The sequence below is a fragment of the Dromiciops gliroides genome, chromosome 2 (assembly GCF_019393635.1).
Source record: "Dromiciops gliroides isolate mDroGli1 chromosome 2, mDroGli1.pri, whole genome shotgun sequence".
NCBI classification, from domain to species: domain Eukaryota; kingdom Metazoa; phylum Chordata; class Mammalia; order Microbiotheria; family Microbiotheriidae; genus Dromiciops; species Dromiciops gliroides.
Window position 1 is genome coordinate 113,107 of NC_057862.1, and position 9,908 is coordinate 123,014.

A 9,908-nucleotide genomic window follows, 5' to 3' on the forward strand; every position below is an offset into this window, starting at 1 on the left:
GGAGGATGTTTCTAAGCCATCTCCTCCCCAGGAGTGAAGTCTTGGACTTCCCACGCGGTCACTTTCCCAGCACCAAAGAAAAGAACACTTTCCTTCGAATTGGACTGTGGGCCAGAGTGTGATTCTCTCTTGAGGAATACCTAAGGACCCCCACCTTTACATTGCTAATTGGGTACATTCTACTTTGAAATGAAAAATAAGAAAGTACTCTTTGAGAAAAGCACACTGTCAAGTCTCCTTTTCCATGAAGTTCTCTGAGAACTCAGCAAGGACCTTCTCTTTGGGCAAGACCATAAAATCTTCTCAGCCCTGGGCATGAAGCTGCTGACAGAAGGGTGTCCAATTCTGAAGTGATGAAGCGGTTTAGTGAGTAACTGAGACCACTCCCGACTGAGGTGGGGAGTGGGGGCAGGAACCCAGTTGAAAGGGAATGAGTAGAAACTAGGCACCACTCGGGGGCCTGGCTCAGAGCTACTTAGGACCTGCACCTGCAGAACTGGCTTCCAGATGGCAGAGAGATCTCAGCTACAAAAGAAGATGGAAAGAGCTGAACTCCTGGCCAAGGCAGGAGCCATCTTCACTGCAGGGGAAGAAGGCTTCACAAGGCTTGTTATAAGTTTGCTTGCAATAGAGACGTTATTTGTATCTGATGGATTGTCTGACCACTGATGATGAAAATATAAAGTCACACCTGGAATAATTTGTATGGAAGTGACACCTTTGAGCCTTGAGAAAATAAGTGTTAACAATGGATTTCTTGGGGGACCCAGAGATCACTTTCTCCATACAGAAAATCCAGTTCCCCTTGAGAAACTTCATCAGTTTCATTTGGGACAAACCCAAGGGAACAAGAGAAATGGAGTCTTTTGTCTAGCTCAGCGAAGGACTGATGGGATTAAACCACACCTAGATAATGGACTTTGCCTTGAGCAACTTGAATGAGAGTCTTTTGCATTCTCTTCCCTGATGTCATCTGTAGAGTTCATTTCAATGTAGACCACCTTCAAATCATGCAAACCAATGGAATTGAATGATGCTAACCAATTAGCTTTGATCAATGCATAATGACCTGCCTCTATCAAAAAACCCTGGAAGCTGCCACAAAGGTCTCCTCTTTTAGGACAGCATGGTCCTTTGCTAGGTCTTCTAAGTCTTTTGGGTTTTAGAGGGTTTTCGGACAACATGGGTCTTCTAGGTCTTCAGGGTCTTCTGGGTATTTGGGGGCTTTTCTCCTGCTTGCTCTAACTGGCATACTGAAGCTATCTCCCTGCTTTCTCTACCATGCGGTCTCAGACTGTGAGAAGTTAGAGAGACACATGGTCAGTCCTTTACTGGTGTAGTATTAATAAATTCATGTTATACTTACCCATTTGGAAGTATGCCCAAAGGGCTATAGAACTGTGCATGCCCTTTATCCAGCAATACCACTGCTAGGTTTATATCTCAAAGATGTCCCAAAAAAGAGAAAAGGACCTATTTGTACAAAAATATTTATAAGGGGGAAGCTAGGTGGCACAGTGGATAAAGCATGGGCCCTGGATTCAGGAGTACCTGAGTTCAAATCTGACCTCAGACACTTGACACTTACTAGCTGTGTGATCCTGGGCAAGTCACTTAACCCCCATAGCCCAGAAATAATAAAAATAATAAAAAACCAAAAATATTTATAGCAGTTCTTTTTGTGGTGGCTAGGAACTGGAAATCAAAGGAATGCTCATCCATTGGGGAATGGCTAAACAAGCTATGTTATATGATGGTGATGGAATGACAAGCAGGATGATTCAGAAAGGCCTGGAAAGACTTGTATGAACTGATGTCTAGTGAAATGAGTAGAACCAAGAGAACGCTATGCACAGGACAGCAATTTTGTTTGATGAGAATTGTGAATGACTTAACTATTATCAATAATACAATGATCCAAGACAATCCCAGAGGACTATTGATGAAACATACTATCCAACTCCAAAGAAAGAACTGATAAGGATGGAACACAGGATCAAACTGATCCTGATTTGTCCCAAAAGAATCACAAGACTCAGTGACTCAGTTTCCTGAGTTTTATTGCAATACTGTGGATGACCACAGGGAGTGCACCATGGTGGTGTCTCTCCAATAGGGAAAGAGAAGACAGTTATATTTATAGTATGATTAAATTGATTATCAGTCTCATTATAATAATCACCTTAGGGAGGTACATGGGGGTTCATATCCTAATTTGGACTTCCTGGGGTACTAAGACAACCCCGGAAGCAGGTACCTTTTCTCATGGAGGTGTGTTTTGGGGGTTTACACATCATAAGGTGACTCTGGGGACAAATTTGGCCTTTTCTGAGCATGTTCATAAAAAACATACCTCAACTTGCCTGGGTCAGAGTGTCTTCGTGTTTTTGATCTCTTTCTTTCTTGGGCCTAATTTCTGGGTATTAACATTGATCAGTTAGGGTCTCTGTGGCCTGTCTCTTTATGTTTTTGTTGTGGGTGGTGATAAATGGGGGTAATTAATAGGAGCCAGACCTCCAGGTACCAATTAACAAGAACCTAGGCCCTGACTTTGGTGAGGGCCTGTGAAAAATGGGTAGTTGTCTCCTCTCAATGTGGATAAACAGTCAGTCATACTCCCCCTGACCTGCTTGTAGGACAAAGGTCTCAGATCCCCTCCTCCCTCTCAGGTTAGCCAGGTCATGTGGTTCAAGGAGCCCTGGTCTCAATAAGGTCCACTCCAGAGTTGTGTCCATATAAGGAAGTATAAGGTCCACTCCTGACTTATACCCATACAAGGAAGAGGGGTGGGAATACTGCGTTCTGATTAGCTAGTTTTTGCGCATAGATTGTAACCCCACCAGTGATGAAAAAGGGGAGGGTCCATTCGCGTTAGGGACTAGGGTATAAAATAGGGCCTGTGAGCCCCCTTTCTGGGCACCCACTAGCTGCACAGTAGGGTGCCTCCTTCTCATGAGAAGAAAATAAAGCCTTTGTCACTTCGATGCTGAGTTCCTGAGAATTATTGAGAACAGGATGGATTTTTCCCTCACAGGGCCCAAGTCTTAAGTTATCCATTAATCCCTTTCAGAACTGGGGTCTGCAAGGTATTTATTAGCCCCTCTTGGATCTCAGATCTAAATTAAATTAAATTGTCTATTAACCCCTTCTTTATCTCCCCCATCAGACTAAAGCATGCTATTTTTTTTACTTTCATTTTTTTTTCTTTTATTCAAGTTTTCTTATACAAAATGACTAATATGGTGTCAAAAATCAAATATAGTTTTTATTTGCCTGTGTTAACCTGGAAATTAAGGAAACAATCAATATAGGATAAATAAGGTCTTTAATCAGGGCAGAGGAACTATAGCTCATGGTATCGCAAAGCTTGGAAGCTAGGAATACCGAAAGATGGGAAATAAGGACAGGCTTTTTATGAGGTAACAGAACAGAGGGAGCTATGAAACTACCCTTGGGAAAGGTAAGTTTCTCACAGACAGAAACTATTTAATGTAAATGAATCTTCTTACATAATAACCTAAAGTCCAGGAAGTAAGCTTGGGAATTTTGGAGAGAGGATAGTTTGCTTGGGGGAGATCCATAAGCAGTCAAGGGTCTAGACTGGTCAACCCAAGGCAATTCATTTGTCTGGGGAAAAGGGGACTGGGTGGGGAATCAGTTCTTAGTAAATTTTGCAGTTCTCATTCCCTCCTCTTGGTCAAGATGAATTCCAGAATTTGTTAATGACCAAAAATAGCGTTGGGGCGTGAAACAGAATTCTCAGGCCACATCCGGATATCTTGGGACAGTGGTCTACACTGATGACTGCTTCTTGTTCCTGGTCAGACGAAGTTTGGTATCGCTGAGGTGTGTGGAAGTCCATTCAGGAGTTGGAGCCTTCTTCAGATGTGATAAATGGATCCAGCTGTCTATCCCTTTCAGCTTTGCGGCAGAGGGGTTGGTCAGCAGGACTTGGTAGGGGCCTTTCCATGTGTGCTGGAAGGAATCCTTGCACAGGTACCTTTCCCAATAGACCCAGTCTCCAGGTTCCAACTGTAGGTTGGACTTAATTAGGGTTGAGCCAGTAGAAAATGACTGAGAGACAAAATGATTAAGGTAATGAAGAGTTTGTGTGAGCCCCTTACAATAGGACAGAAGGGAGGCCTTGATGGAGAGGGAGTCACCTGAGGGAGAAAAGAGGCATAGGACACCCAGAGATGATTTCAAAATATGAAAGAGAATGTTTACCAAAAGGGGTTCCCCAGGGTTCAGAAGAACTAGGGAAGGGCTTTTGGCCATGGTAGATTCAAATCATCCATAAACTTTCCAAGTTGAACCTTAATGATCCCAATGATAAGTTCTACCAAACCTGAAGATTGGGGGTGGTAAGCACAGTCTAAATGTTGAAGTACTGGCCAGGAAGTAAAGTACCTCAATCAGTGTGAACTTTATTAGGAATTCCCCATGTGGGAAAAATATTTTCTGATAAGCACTTGGCTATAGTTCTTACAGTAGCTTTCCTATAAGGGAAAGCTTCTACCCAATGGGAGAACATGCAAACCATAATACAAACTTATAACTAGAAAAAGGCTGAAGTTGAATAAAATCAATCTGCCAGATTTGAAGGAAATTTCCTAGGCAGAGATTTGAAGGACTTGCTAGGACATTGTAGACAAATGTCATATGCAGGTCATGTCAATTTTACCACCCAGATTTGCAGACTAACCTAAGCAGTTTGTCAGGACTCCAAGAGTGAAGGTATTCTATCATAGGTCAATGGATAGAGTTGGGGAGGAATGGGCATTCATTTGACTATACCAGAGCCCAGAGTTTTTATCCATTTTACACTCTTCTAGTTTTTGCCTGTCTTGGATAGGATTGGACATGGTCCTTCAGGACTACAGCAAGCTTTGCTGGGGTCAATATTAACTTGGGGCCAAGTCCAGGGGATGCTTGGCATGCAGGTCAGCAAGGGCATTAACCTAGTCATGGGAATAATCTTCATGGCAGTGTTCTGGCATTTTAACAATCACTGCTACTAACAAAAGGGAGTCAAGCAATCTCTAGATATGTAGGACTGCCAGAGGACATCAGGAACCCTTTATATTTCCATAACATTCTGAAATCCCCAACACATACCTGCTATCCATGTAAAAATATTCACTAGTTTTCCTTTTGATAATTCACCAGCTCAAGTCAGGGCTTCCAATTCAGCCTGTTGTGCTGAAGAGCCAAAGGAAGGAGTCAATGACCTCTTCTATGTTGGTGATAGCATACCCATCGTCATTTGAGACAGGAACCATCGATGTGCCAGGAATAATCTGGGGTTTCTATCTCAGTTTTGGATAGTAGAGAGATCTCTAATCCTTCAAGACAGAGATTATTGGCTAATATCAGATATCCTAAAAACTTAAAACCTGAGAGCAAGATATTTTTATGGTATGAGGTGAGAAAAATTGAGTCAGTTTTTGATCCAGGGAGCAAAGGAGTAACTCATCCACATAGTGGAGAGGGTGGAGCCTATAGGAAACTTAATGTCAGCAAGGTCTACGTTTAAAATTTGTGAAAAGTAGGAGGGATTCTTAGAAGCAGAACAGTCCAAGTGTACTGCAGGCCTTCCCAGGTAAAGTTAAAGTAAAAACTGACAAATTTACAACAAAAGGATCCACTGAAAAAGGCACTAGAGAAATCAAAAGTGAAAATAGTGGAATCGTGGGGAATTCTATTCAGGAGAGTATAAGCATTAGGGACTACAGATGCTCTAGGAATCACAGGAACACTCACTGCTCAGGTCTTGGACAAGCCGTCACATGAGCTCAAAGAGGAAGGATCAGAACCTAGTGCAGAGAACTAAAAGACCAGAGGATAGGTAGTCCTTAATAAGAAGCCTAATGCTCCTAATTGCCTCTAGAAAGGGAAGAGTGAGATTCAAGGAAGAGGTTTAGAGGGATCCAACTGAATCTGGATTGAAGAGATATTAAGAACCTTTCCAACTTCAGAGTTAAATGCCCAGGGGGAGGATAGGACTTCTTCCAGGGGTGGGAAAGAGCAGATTAAGACTGCAGCTGTCAGGGTATGGGGGAAAGTAGAGAGCTTTTCAGAAAGAGGGAGAGCTGGATATCATTGTGGGGAGAGAATTAAATAGAGTTCTATATATCTGGTGAAAGTCATGGCCTAGAAGGTGGGGAGGCGCAGCTTTTTACATTTTCATTAAAAATTAATTGTAACAGCAATCACATCTTTCAACCAAAAAAATAGATGATACCTCATTAAGGTTGGCTCTGATAATTCACACTTTTTGCCTAAAAATAGCATTAATATAGTTAGGACAACATTTAAAAAGTAGATGAATGCTATGGAAGTTTGTGATCCTATCAATGAAATAGAATATTAAGGGAAAGAAAAAGGTTAAAACAGCATAAATGTTTAACAAAAACACCAGATAATAAAACAAATCACTATTGAACATCCGATTTTGAAATAAAACTTACTCCAACATTAGAGATTATTAAACACACAAAGCCATCATAATATTTTAATTGCTAGGGGTATGAAAATTTGAAAACACCTGTGAAACTTGAAAAAAAAAAACAGTAAAAGTTTATCAAAGTTAAAACAAAGTTGTTTTTAACTACCATACCATTATTAATGTGTGTAATTATTATTGCTTAACAGTTATTGAGAAAAGCTATTATGAGAAATGGGTAGTTGTCTCCTCTCAATGTGGATAAACAGTCAGTCATACTCCCCCTGACCTGCTTGTAGGACAAAGGTCTCAGATCCCCTCCTCCCTCTCAGGTTAGCCAGGTCATGTGGTTCAAGGAGCCCTGGTCTCAATAAGGTCCACTCCAGAGTTGTGTCCATATAAGGAAGTATAAGGTCCACTCCTGAGTTATGCCCATACAAGGAAGAGGGGTGGGAATACTGTGTTCTGATTAGCTAGTTTTTGTGCATAGATTGTAACCCCACCAGTGATGAAAAAGGGGAAGGTCCATTCATGTTAGGGACTAGGGTATAAAACAGGGCCTGCAAGCCCCCCTTCTGGGTACCCACTAGCTGCACAGTAGGGTGCCTCCTTCTCATGAGAAGAAAATAAAGCCTTTGTTACATCGCTGCTGAGTTCCTGAGAATTATTGAGAAGAAGATGGATTTTTCCCTCACAGCTATGAAATAGCACCACTGATAAATGAAAGAAGTTTTCTGGCATATTAGGGAAACCTCCAATTTTCATAATTTAAAAATATGTTCTTATTTTTCCCAGAGTCAAACATTCATTATACCTGCATAAGGAATATCCCAGAAGGAGAATTTAAACCCAGACTTTGAGATCACTTCTTTGTGAATTCACAGTAGTACTGGATTTCTAAGCAAACAGTTTCAAGTATTTGACATTCTTTTAACAGAGTTGCCTTTGCAACAATTTATAAGCCCAAAAGAATACTCTATAATTATCAAATATCCACATTACAGATTGATAAACTAAAGTAACTTGCTTTAAGATCATGCAATTAACAAATTTCCAGATCCAAATTTTTAAACAATTTATCTTAATGCAAATCTCAAAATAAACCACGACTTTAAACCCCACACATCTTATTAGAAGATATATTTCACTTAAAATAAGATGAATAAATTCAGTTACAACTGGAATTATTCCCAAATAGTAAAATTCTCAATTTATCTGAAGCCCATCTATTAGCGTTTCAATATCAGACCATTATTATCGATAAACTCATTTTTACCTGGTGACTTGAGAAGCCAGATAGTTCCCCAAATTTAAATAGAACCTGATCAACCTTGATTTGGGGGTTCATAAAACCTGGATTTAAACTCATATTGGGGATCAATTCTCAACCAAAGTTTTAACAAATTTCTTTAAAACAAGTAATAAAATCAAGCTGTGATCTCTCTAACTGCCTCTCTGTGTAAACTTTCTGACAATTCTACTGTGAGTGGCAAAAGGATTGCTAAGGAGTGAAAAATAAAGGACTCAGCTTGAATAGCAAGGGACACACACATATAGAACACTTTAACACAAATAGCATTCTACAAAGACAGAGACAAAAACAATAATGGTAAATATTCTTGAGATAATTTAGCACACACAAATTGAATTCTCCTCTATCCTCAAAGACCTATTAATTTGAGCCAGATCAATTGGTCTTTTTTTTTTTTAATTAGACCTTTTTCTGAGAGACAAAACATCCTATCAAAAATCCCATTTTCCTCCCTTTTTTTTTTTAAAGGGAGGAGGGTTCAGATTCAGATTCTTGCTTAATTGATTCAAAATGCCATTGAAAAAGGAGAAAGATGGGCAGCTAGGTGGTGCAGTGGATAGAGCACCTGCCCTGGATTCAGGAGGACCTGAGTTCAAATCTGACCTCAGACACTTAACACTTACTAGCTGTGTGACCCTGGGCAAGTCACTTAACCCCAACTGCCTCACTAAAAAGAGTGACCCCACTGTGGCCATCAGTATTGTGGGTCAGACTTGAATTCTGCTAGTACTTGCAGTCATGTGGTACATGATTTGAAAACAAAACCCACCAGCCATCCTTTCTAGGACCTGGCAGAGTGGCCACACATGGTGCATAAAAACCTGCAGCCATCCCCTTTTGGGGGACCTGTCAGAATGGACCCATTACAAAAATCATCCATGGACATAACCAGACCCCCAACCAAAGAGCTTTTTAGGAAATCAAGTGAAAAGGATGTGAGTTCTGAATTTGAGAGACCCTTACCCAGGCGAGGCCTCCAAATTTGAGTCCAGAATGGAACACAAAAGATTCCTGCAGGCACTGAGCATCCAGAGGTCAAAAACGGTGGCTGGCTAGGCATGAAGTCTTCAAATCCTGGACAAACCCCCATATGTTAACCTGGAAATTAAAGAAATAATCAATATAGGAGAAATAAGGTCTTTAATCAGGGCAGAGGAACTATAGCTCATGGTATCGAAAAGCTTGGAAGCTAGGAATACCCAAAGATGGGAAACAAGGACAGGCTTTTTATGAGGTAACAGAACAGAGGGAGCTATGAAACTACACTAGGGAAAGGTGAGTTTCTCACAGATAGAAACTATTTAATGTAAATGAATCTTTTTACATAATAATATAAAGTCCAGGAAGTAAGCTTGGGAATCTTTGGGAGGGGATAAGCAGTCAAGAGTCTAGACTGGTCAGCCCAAGGTGATTCATTTGTCTGGGGAAAAGGGGACTGGGTGGGGAATCAGTTCTCGGTAAATTTTGCAGTTCTCACCTGTCTCCTACAAAAAAAAAAAAAAACAGATCAGAGAAATTGATTTTATAATATCTCCTACAATTTGTTTCTGTCATGGGAGGATTATGGGCCCCGGTCACCCCAACAATTCTCTGGGGGGTTCAAGGAACCTTTTCCTTGAAACCTCAGGGGTTTTCCCTTGAAATCAAGTAGGCCTCTCCTTGAACACAATCAAGGACACACACACCCACCTAACGGAGATAAGCGGCACAGATTGAACTGAGCATGCTCCAGGACCATCACCCCACATTCCAGTCCTCCTAAGCATCTGGATGAGGTAATCCAGGAGAAGACCACCTGGAACCGCCCATCAGCAGACTGCTTAGACCCATCAGGACAAAGTTGACACCCATCACCAGATCTCTCGCGAGGGATTCTTCCTACCACAGCACAACGCGGGAAGACCACCAGCCCCTCACCCAATAAGAGACTCTTACCCACCCCCCATCTAAACCCTATAAAATGGCACCCCACAAGTCAGTTGGGGGGGAAAGCGTTTTGTTCTGGCAAAACCTTCCTCCCGGCCGGTTTCTCTTGTACCCCAATAAACCTGTTCTCTTATTCCTGATTAGGTCTTGTGCGAGAGTGTAATTCTTTACAGAGGAATCCTAAGGACCCACGTGCTTTCTCCTATCGGTTTCCCCATATCATTT